Genomic DNA, 12128 nt, shown 5'->3' on the forward strand with positions numbered 1-12128 from the left:
TCTAGCATTTTCTGTTTAAGTCACAGACAAAATTCAGGTCCCTAGACCTTGTATATCTAGTATTCTTTGACTTACAACTATGTAGGAGATTCATAATTGTGATGATTGCAGATGTCCTATAAGCCAGGCATAGAACACCACTCAACAAGCTGTAGGAGACTGATTAGAGGGAAAGGGCTTTAAGGCATTATGCATAAGGCAGGTTTGTTATGCCTTGTAGTCTTTTTGTAAGGAACCTCTGAAGCCTCTCTATTTCTTGCATATGCCTGGTCAGGTACATACAAAAGGGAGCATTGTACTCTATGATTGCTCTAATAAGAGTGGAGTACAGTGGGATAATGACCTTGTTGAACCTAGATGCCATGCCCTTACTTATACATTGCAAATCATAAAAGGATTTCCTCACCACTGTGTCCACATGGTGGTCAAAGGTAAGGCTACTGTCTAAGTTCATACCCTGAATACTGGATTGACTCTTAGGGGTGTATTATCAACATGGTAATTAGACCATTGCTTGTGCACCATTTGTTAGTGAGTGATAGACCTCCTTGAAGAGTGCTAGTGTCTGCAGTGGAATGGATGATAACCCCTCAGCTTGCAATCATCTGCAAACCTAGTCATAAACCTTCACCATTTGCTTCCATTTCAGAGAAAGAGGTGACAAAAAGCAGTGGGCCCACTGCTGAGCCCTGAGGGATTCTGCTAGTGACTGGCCTCTTGGTGGAGGTGGTCTCACCTATTTCAACATCCTGGGTCATATCTGTGAGCCAGTTGGATATCCAGTGGATGATAAAAGGGTTTATCCAAAGAACGACCCAGGGTTTATACCTAAGTTAGTGTGCTTGGCTACAATGCCTGAGTTGGGGTACTACATCAAAAGCCTTGGGCAGGTCGAAGTAAGCTGCGTGCACAGTCTTACCTCATCCAATCCTTTGGTGAACCTCTCAAAAAAGTCCACCACATTTATTAGACATGATCTTCCATTAACAAAGCCAAACTGTGATGGGTCCAGCATTTGCAGGTTACCTATGTCCTCATTTATCATGTCCATGATGATTCTTTCTATGGGCTTACATATCTGGCTAGTAAGACTTATGTGCCTGTAGTTACCCAGCTCAGTGGTTGGACCTCCTTATTGCAGGGGAATGACTGAAGCCATCTTCCATTCCTTGGGCGCAAAACCTGACTGAAGTCTTCAACTGAAAAGTGATTCAAGTGGATCAGAGTTGTCATGTTTCATGCTATTTATTAAACATACTGGGATGTTATTGGCGCCTATTGATGCAGTGTTTTGGGCCTTGAAAAGTGGATTTATGACCTGTTCGCTAGCAGTGGTTGGAGAATTGTGTTATGTGGTATTTTCTTTGGATTATGAGGGGAGTGAGGGAAGAAATTTGACCTGAACCTGTCAGGCACAAGGTTGGCAATGGCCACTGGTCCAGTGTGAGTGATGCCATTTACTATAATTTCTGCACATTGTTACGTATTTTTTCTGAGGTTATGGACATAGCTGTAGAAGGCATTGTGGTTGTCCTTTACCTGAGAAGCTATTTTTTCTTCAGATTTAACCTTTGAAGCCTGTTAGATTTGTCAGGGGATTTTAAGTATGCATGGCTTTATTCCTCCCGTAGTTGGCCAAAGTTCTTTTGTAATTTTGTTGTATAACCAATTGATACTGAGATTCCATCAGGGTGGCTTGTCTTTTGAGCTTGTCTTATTCTTAATACTAGTGGGTACAGCTTGCTCTATACAGCTATCAATATGGCCATACAGAGAGTTTGTTAATTAATCAGTGTATGCCATGGTGTTTACTGGGTTTGGGGGTGCTTGGAATTTAGCCAGGGTGTAGAGAGAGGTTAGCCTTGGAATAGTTGCTAAAGTTTTTGGTTTCTCAGGATGACCAGATTTAATTTTTATTTCAACTAATACTGCCTTATGGTCAGATCTGATGAGGGAAGATATTACATTGGGCAAGGAACATTGACCCCCCCCCCCATGTTTGTATGTACAAGGTTAAGGATGTTTGAACTCCTGGAAGGAGAATGGATCAAATGTTGCAGGATACTGGTATTAACAAAGTTTAGGAATTTAAGAATTGCTGGGCTTGTGTATTAGAAGTGGTGGTGTAGGATTCCAAGTCTATAGAGGGGTAGTTGAGATTCCCAATAAATATTGTATTGGGTTGAATGGTAAGGGACTCTAGTACATTAAGATAGGTAGTATGGGTTTACTAAGATATAGAGGAGGACATATACTTTGCAAGGTTATGGTATGACAACCTGTTATTGGTGAGTTGCACATGTATGAGTTCCAGTGGGTCATACACTTTAACTAGTCTGGATGTGAGGTTGGTTTTATTACAGACTGAGACTCCTCCACCTTTAGTGCCCTCCTGTGCAGTAGCTGGTCTAAAGGTGTGAAAGGTGTTATAACCTTTCACTGCTGGGTTAGTCTCAGCAACTTTAAACTATATCTCCATTACTAAACAGATGTCTGTACTCTCCAGGGAAAGGAAGGCTTTAAGGGAGTAGAGTTTCTTGTCAGGACTTCCAGGATTGGGCAGTGCCACCTTCACTTATTCCTTCATAGGTTCAGTTAAGTTGGTAACTTTATCAGTTTGCCATTGCCTAAAAAAGGCACTATTGGAGTGGAAAAGGTCTTTGGCAATATCTGAAAGACTAAAGAAGACAAGTGCAGACCATTCCTGGCAGAACAGAGTGGTCTGTCACCCATATTCTCCCTGGTCGTCAAATATTGTACCCCTTGGACTGACGCCAGAAGCTAAGAAAATTGTTGAAATCACTCATTTTCTGTTGGTAGTGTGGCATCATCCTTGGAGAAGGTAGTATGCTGCTCAGTACTAGGCTCATACCTGCCTGAGACACAATAATCAGTGAGCTCAATTGTCTCACTTCATATAGTCAAGGGAGGCCACTAACACCCAAGTGGACTATGACAAACTCATACTGGCACCTGTAGTTCAATGACCTGAGTGCCTGTGTTACCTGACAGATCCTAGCCACGGAAAGGCACCTAACCATGACTCTCTCCTTACTCAGTCTGGTGGGAGGGAAATCAGTGTGCCTCACTATAGAATCACCAATGACCAGGAAATTTGCCTTTGTGCTGGTTTTCCTTAAGGACTTAGGAGTGGATTCATTGGATACAGTGTTACTATGTGTAGCTATCTGTGGGTCGCGTTTTAACTGAGTGTTTATATGAGAGCAGAGGACTCTTTTTTGAATGCACTGTGCTGGAGATGTTAGTGTTTTAGGAGGTTACCTCTAAATGCATCAGCATAAGTATTTTTATGAGTAGGGTCTTTAGTCTGTGCAGTAATTGTGGTGTAAGTGTCACTGACAACTATTATATTTGTTTATGAGTGTTTTGCCTCCAGCTTTGAAGTCTATTTACAGGTCTTGCATACTGTATCTGCTTTATTAAGAATAAAGTGGTTGTCAGTGTACATGAGGCAATTGCTACAATGCCTCAGAATACCCATTTTAACCAGACTGGTCTCATAGAGAGTCAGGAAGTGCATACCCATGGCTACTGATCTACGAAGGAGGAGACTTGACTATTGAACAAGTCAGTAAGGCAAAGTACTTGATGAGCAATGCTTGGCTATGAGCATACTAGCTGATCTAGTAGTTAAGAAAAATCTGTCTAGACAGTAGTCACATGAGTGTAACCCCACAAACCTTCCTAATGTAAAATAACTGGTTTGGAGCTGAAGGATTTAAACCAGAACTAAGACACTTTAGAATAACAGACATAAGTTTTCAACCAGCAGTTACGAACTTAGAAAGACATAAGCTACCTCTTCTGCCACAAGAGTGTAGACCATAAACATTCCTTATGTAAGATAACTAGTGTGAAGCCCAAGTGCTTAAATCAAAACTAAGAGGCTTAGAATAGCAGACACAATTTAATCAGGCTACTAACAAGAGGTAATAAATGAAGTAATTTAAATGCAGCTGAACACTTTAAGAATGTGCAGCAAAAAGCTAAATAAAGTAATAAAGTTGAAAGAAGTACAGTTGCAGTAAAAGCAGCTGAATAAAGTGCAATTTGTTTAGTAAGTGGGAAGGGAGGAAATGAAGATAATTCAAGTTTAAAAGACTAAGGGGGAGGGCCTTCCCAACAGCTGATCTCTCAGTGTTTATTAGAAAGAAATGATGAGATGGGACTAGAAAAATTTCCCAAAATCATATTTATAGTATGGGCAGGCAACTCAAAAGACACCAGAGCCAAGCAACGCAACACATTTTTAAAAATTGCCCACTAGTGTGTAAGGGTGAGGAAACAGGCTATATTAAGTTCAAAAGGTGGGAATACAGCATAATCCATTGGAGCGCTTTCTCTGAGGAATACATTATGTCAGGCATTGGAGAAGGTTTGCACTTTTGGGTGCAGTGTTGGGGCAGTCAGGAGTCCAGTGTCATTGTTAGACTCCTTGTAAAAACACATGAGCTCCAGCTGATGCAGGGAGGCTACCAGGGCTCAGAGTGCAAGGCGGAGCCCTGGGACTGGCTGACAAAGGATCTCTCCAGTGCAACTGGTATCACTCGCACAGGTGAACAGTGTTGTCATCACCATGATGACCTGAAAAGAAGGATGGGGGCTCTCTTGGATGCCTGGATCCAAGAATTCCGGGCTGAGAATGTCCCACATGTATGTAAGTACCATTACCTGTGTTTTACCAATATCTAATCTTGAATGTCTGCTAAACTAGCATGCATAATGGTGTCCTTCTCTCCAAACAGCTGCAGAGGAGAGGGCTCACAACATTGAGGCATGCCAGGCACTTGGCCAGGTTGCATGGTGAGTGTGGTGAGTACAGTTGTATTTTGCAATCTATAGTCAGGTAAGCAAGAAAAAGTAAAGCATTACCTATCATTAGGTATATACAGTAAAGATTGAATCACAAAGAATATGGACATAGACATGTACTTCAATAAATGACTACTGCTAACTGTAGTGCAATAAGCAGGGAAGTGTAAATTTTAACTTTGCAAAAGTAAATGAAATAAAGTTTCTGCTATAATACCTGTAGAATTACAGCTGCATTGCAACACCTGCATTACAACTTCTGTGCAATAAAAATGTGAAACTATACCAATAACTGCATGAAGGTACCTCTAATAAAGCTGTATTGTTCAATACATGTGTAATTAGGGCTGTTTTGTATGAAATTGATTATGACACCTGTTCTGCAATAACACAGGAAGCAATAACAATAACACCCAAGGTATATTGTGTATATAACGATTGTCTTATTTTAACCATTGCTTTTCAGCTATATGCATTCAGGGTCTGAGGTATGGTGCTGCAGGCAAGTATAACAGTGTGATAACTGTAGACTGCAAATATACTGTCTGCAAATGTATATGGGTAAGTTAGCCAACCTAATAATCTGATATGGTTTGTAGACTTCAAAGACATTTCAACCCACTAAGAATATATTGTGTTCACCTGCATTCTATGTAGTAATGTATAGGTTACCTAGTATCTCTGTTATGCTTGAATTTCATGACTGTGTGTTTCACTGTCACTACAGTCTACTATAAAACTGTACTACTACTATCAGGTCATATATTGGTTCCAGGAGAGCTCTAGACAAATATCAGTCAACAAATAAATAGCCATGACTGCATAGCTCAGTTTGTTAAATACTCTGTCTGAAATACATTTTGCCACACACCAACCAGAGTTCGAATCCAGTGCTCTGTAACACTATATATTACAGTAGCAGTCATGAAATGATTACAGATTTTCTCTGCACAGGAAATACAGGAAAATGGGTGAGTTAGGTTACAGTCTGGGTAAATAATTGTGTGCTTAGATGTCACAAACTATTAAAATTATTACCAGGTATGTACATATACAGCATAAAATGAAGCAAATAAATATAATATTAATAAAAAGAAAGAAAAGAAATAAAATGTGTAATCATTCATATGGCTGTTAAAGGTTGCTGCAGTTAATTAATACATCTGATGCAGATGTCCTCTGTAGTTACTGTTATTGGGTTATATCCCCATGCCTGTCAAGCAAGACATGATAGTAGTATAGTTTTTGTATTGTACACATACATGTCTCTCAAGTGTCACACTGTCATGGAATGTAATTAGTAGTGCATAATCCCTCTGTCACACATTTACCATCAACATGAGTATCTAACCAGGAATGTGTCACTACATCAGCCCACAGTTCACCTAGGTAGTTATATAGGCCCACTTGATATGTAGTTTACTACTTGCAAGTGTTATGTCTTGACCCATACTGCCCCATGCAGATAGCTTGAGGGGTATGTACATGCTACAACAGCTTTAGTCCACTTGTAAAGACAGAGAAAGGCTAGACCTTTACAGTAGATAGCAGTACAATTATCCATGAAATAGACTATAATGGTATTAATTGACTGTTTATTTCTCTCTCTCCACACTCCTTATCTTCATTTATTTATTAATGTTATCCATTGGTTATGGTTTACTAATAACATCTGTTGTTACATTAAACCTTATTTTGGAGCATGTGTTTTACTTTTGTTATGTATTATAATGGTTGCATATTAACATATCTTGTTAAATACCTATGTTGTTGGCCTTATGCCATAACTGTTGCTGGCATGCTGTTAATATACTGACTGTTATGTTATTTATTATTGTGTTCCATATAGTATGCATTGGAATGTGATTGGGTTATTTCCAATGTTCTGGCATGGTATCATTACTAACAAATTGCATTGTTCATAACTAACCTATACACATTGCTATACCTCTATTACCACAGCATAACAGGGTAGGCCAGTTCCTGCTGATCTGCCTCACCTACCTCAACCAGCCATGGCACTGGGTATCGACATGTCTTGGACCCAGGCCAGTGGTACCCCCTCACGGCCCTGCACCACCTTCAAGTAGAACCACCTCAGAGGACAGGATCCATCTCCCCCTGGGAGTGATGGTGGAGTGATGCCAGTCACCCAAGATCAACTACCAGCCATGGTGCACAGGATAGTTCATAGGAGCTATGAACAATGCCTGTGCCAGATTGAGGGCAGACTCAACAACCTGGTGGGACCTGCTGGCCCTGTCACCCAGTCTCCAGCACAGCCACCTATGGGGCAGTGAAGGAGCAGTGTTGACTGCTCATGGGTAGGGAGCTCAGTCATGCTGCTGCCATCTGGAATCATATCCTTCTCAGATTTCACAACACTCTCCCGATCCAATATGTTTACCCCCCTCATGTGTCACACACTGCCCCTGTCTGCAATTGCATCTTCTCCTACTCAATTTACCTTCCCTCATATACCTATATCCCTTCTCCATCATTCTACTCTCTCCTTAAAAAAAAAAAAAAAAAAAGGGCACCTGTCCCACAAAAAAAGTATCGCTCCATACAGAACTTTCCATTTTGCACACGTGTCCAATGGACACAACTAATTTGGTCCAATTGGCTTGACAACACATTTATGTTGTCCTCACCCCTCTCCCTGGGTTTGAGAGTCCAAATTCTTCCACAAAATCTGTCAAATTGCACAGCTGTTGTGGTACAAGAAATGGAAAGCTATGGTCCTTTTTTATACCCATCCTGCCCATCCCTACCTGCCTTTCAGTATGTTTTCCCCATGCTTATACCCATTTAACCACTTTCCTTTCATCCCTTTTTTCTTTGCTTTTTTTGTATTTAGCATGGGTTTAAGTGGATCTAAGTGGCACGGCACAACACTCAAACCCATGCAAACCCACTTAAAACTGCTCAAAAATGCCTTAATCATCTTATGTGTTTCTGACAGTGTTAGGCACATCTGCAAAATAATCACACCTACCACATCTCAAACCCCGGCCCCTGTCAACTACAGCACAGTGCATTAAACCACTAGGCCAATCAACTCAGAATTAAAATAGGTGTTTCTACTAATGTATCTGATTGCCACTGATACACTGCAAGCACAGTTGGCAGTGTACTTGGGACTGTGATGCAGACAATACATCAGAGCACAGCCAAACAAATAATGATGGATATAAGTGAGGCCTGGGATAGCAGGTATAGCTGTCAACTGTACAGACTGTTGCAGAATGTCCACAGTTGTGCCCCCTGGCCTTGGCATGGTTATCACAGAAACATATCTGTCTGCTAAAGTACTGACAAATCATTACAGATTGAGATTAGAATATCATGACAGACATTTGAGTGTCACACATCATACTCATCAGAAAAAACATGCTAATGCAAATCCTGTGTCACAGACTGTATGCATGCACATATAACTTGCAAATACACCTATAGCAGCAGCACTGACTTAGTAGCTCAGTCTGTTAAATTCTTTGTATGTAGTACATCTCACCATCCACCGTCCTGGATTCAAATGATGTACTTTATTTACATTATTGTGAATATGGCAAATAATGACTGAGCCATGCAATTTTAACCAAAACAGGTTGCTGCTACTGAATTAACTGGTACCCATGTTAGCACATTAAAGGCCTGTAGGTAGGGACACATTGCACATATTCATATAGCCTACCTATATGTCATCTACTTCTCTCTGTTTGGCACTGTTACATAGCATATGTACTATAAGCACATGCCTTAGCTGGACTGTTATGGGTACCCTTACCCTGGCTCTGCTGTAATGACCGAGCTGACACTGATCCCTCAATGACACATACAGCTTGCTGTCCTCCAAAGTGTTCATACTCCCCGCTATGAGTCCTAGGCAAAAAGCTGCAGGTGCAGCCTGCAACATATGAAGCTGTATGTTAAGCTAGCTGCTACAGACCTACCATAACTCACAACCCCCTAGAACAAGGGATCCACACAACACCCATGCATAAAGGAGTGGGGGGGGGGCAAAGTCAAGCGACACAGGCATGCATCACATTCTTCCCCTACAAACAAACAGAGCTGATAGACCAGCAGCTACTGCAGCAGTATGCATATTCTGATGGGTATGACATCTGACAGTCACATGTCTCTGCACCCTTACTGACCTCAACCCAGATTGTTTAACACTGAAATGCCACATAATCAGAAAGTCATTTGACAATGGACAAATACAGCATGCAAAACTGTGGACATACCTCATAAATCTCAACAGTGGACAGTATTTGTACCTACATTCTGCATTGCTATACTCTTCACACTTCAGTAATGTCCATCTCAAAGCTAAGAAAGGGGCCAAAACCTACATGAAGGCTTTAAATATTGCACTGTTGTGCCATGTCATTGTATAATGAAAGTGCAACCCATCTGTTCTGGATACAACTAACAAGTCTGAGCCACAGATTGCTGCAAATGCAATTAGCTGTTAATGAGCATTGCTTACAAAAAGCATGCAACTGGCTATGGAAAACAGGTCTGCAACTTGCTTTACCGAGACAGACTGTGATTTAGGAAGCATTTTCCTTGAGAATTTGTTCGCAAAAAGATTACATCACTCTACCAAGTATGTAATACAAGTCCCCATATAATGGGATGCAGATGGGAGGATGCAGTTATGGGGAATAGAGATAACAACAGTAGGCCTGTAGTACATCTCGGGGGAATGACACATTGGTGATACTATGCTGTTCAACAGCTACAGGCATGCCTATCACCTGTGTCTGCTGTGATCTTAAATCACAGCTGTGGCCCTCTCACTCCCTCCTACAATGGTCAGCTCCTGTATGACTACTACTGGATTATGTGTTAGACATATTGACTGTAAGTAAGGGTGGACACAGCTGTCATATCACATGATGTACTGTCATTCAGCTCCTCTCAGTCTGTGAATGTCACACAGGTATAGTGCAGACATTGTAAAGGTGTCCCTGACTGTCCCTGATATACTCTGGCTAGGTCACTGTGTTGTCAACATTCATATCTCATCACTTGAGAGCTACAGCTAGCATATCTGGCAATGCCCTACAGCAGGAATTCAGGTCATAGACATTATTAGTGGGGGGACACAGGCCCAACCTCAGTGACAGAGTGTACATATTGGTCATACAAAGTAGGAGTATGAATACAGTAACAGATATTACTGTAGCATAACTGCTTTCTGAGGGTTCTGGCATGTGACAGCCAGATTCTCTACATTCTGAGAAAAAACATCAATAATTGTCCAACCATTTGCCAGACATCCACATGTTTGTGGCAAAAGGACCACATATATCAGGCACAAGTACACATTCCACAAACATCTGTGTACTGGAGAAGTGGGATGCCTACAGGGAAGATAACCTACAGCAGGTTTGCATTTCTGTCTGTCATTGTGGCACACTGATGTTGCTGGACTGTCCCCATATACTTGTACTAACACACACCAATGTTTCTGACAGTAGCTGTTTGACATAATAATGGGACATTGCCCATAGCTGACACACCACAGTAGATGGCATTGATGAGTGTGGAGACATACAGTGCACTCTGTCATGGCACACAGGGGCATAACCGGTGTTGGTACTATTTTACTGATAGCCTCATACATAGTGTGTCGATAGACTGTGGGGTATGATGTGGGAGGTAGCAGTGGATAGTGCAGGCCAATTTGGATGAGCAGGGTCTGTACACAGTGGATAGCAATGTATGTGGTCTTGTGATGTGTGCCCCTCTGCTTGTCTTTCAGAAAAGATGTATTGACTAAGGCACCCACCATTTTCAGACACTGAATATAATGTTATCCTGGATGGCCTTAGACTGCATCATAGTATTCTGTACTCCAGGGGTCACCAGGATCATGAGCAATGTGCACCACTGTGGGCTGACCTTGTCACAGCCATCGATCAAGTAGGGTTACAGGATAGAACATATGAGCAGGTCTGACACTGAGCAACAAATGTGGTCAATTCTGCATGGCAAAGAGCTGCTGCTGTGGCCAGGGACCATGCTGCCACAGGTGGAGGGCATGGTGCACAACTACACTCTCCATCACAGAGGAATTCCTGGCTAATCTGGGATCAACCACCAGCTCCCAAGCATCCATCACCCCGTACATCGTGGAGGTGGGTGCCACAGCATTCACAACAGAGGATCATCTGGGTGAGCCTCTTGTGTTAATCACAGTAATACTTTATCAGTCATTGTGGCAGCCTATGAATACCAGTATATGGGTGTCAGGTCTATCTGCATTGGGGGGGGGGGTTATCGCACAGTTGTGCACACATACTCAGAATGTCAGCAATGTAGGCAGTATTACATTACCTACTGTACATGTTGATATACGCACATGTTTTCCTTTAACAATGACACATTTGGTATTGCTGATAATACCTCTTCCTCACATTTCCATAGGTATGTCAGGTGTGGCAGGAGTCCAAGGTCGCAGTGAGCTTGATACTGTTGTTTTATGGATCATATATACCTTAAGAATGTTAAGGGCCACCATTTTTCCCTAGACACAACTGATCTGCTTAGCCAGAGCACAATACTTGTATGTTCAGTTTCGGAGGGGTTAACTGAAGTGCATTGAATTGGTAATCATAGTTGTGTATATGCAGGAGCATTAACACATTTGCACTTTTTTTGAGAAGTACTATGCAGTCTGCTATACAGGGGGCAATAGTATGCTGAAGACTGGTGCACTGTGTTTTAGGTATAGGTCTATTACATGCACTGACATATTGCTTATGGCATAGGTGTATAGTAGTGGCAACATTAACCAGATGCATCTGCAGTACATGTTATAAATGGCCTGTCTTGTCTTTGTATGTTGTAGTTGGCTTGTGTGCTGTGCATGAGATCAGAAATAAGATGTGGTATGTGTAATCCAGTTGTGGCTCCTCACCTTTATGTGTGTGTTTGCAGATCACCATACATAATAGTGCAAGTAGTAATGTACTTATTTTGTCTTCCTCCTCACAAGTGACCATGGGGTTTGGAGTGCGTTCCCCCATCACAACTTGATGTCAGTGTCTCATTGGTCTCTGATGATAATGTTGGCCATAGTGAGGCACTAGTGGAGTTGTTAGGGGCTGAACCTGTCCCAATGGGTTGACATCCCACTTCTTCCCCCTTCATCCCCACACACAGTCAGTATGCCCACAAATACCCAGTCCCCTGAGGCATCGAACAGAAGAGGGTGGCAACAATGGCATCAGTGATACACTAGCCATAGGTAGAGATCTGGCAAGGTCCCACACAGG

Source organism: Protopterus annectens, chromosome 4.part1, assembly GCF_019279795.1.
Source record: "Protopterus annectens isolate FY-2018-M chromosome 4.part1, PAN1.0, whole genome shotgun sequence".
Classification (NCBI taxonomy): domain Eukaryota; kingdom Metazoa; phylum Chordata; order Ceratodontiformes; family Protopteridae; genus Protopterus; species Protopterus annectens.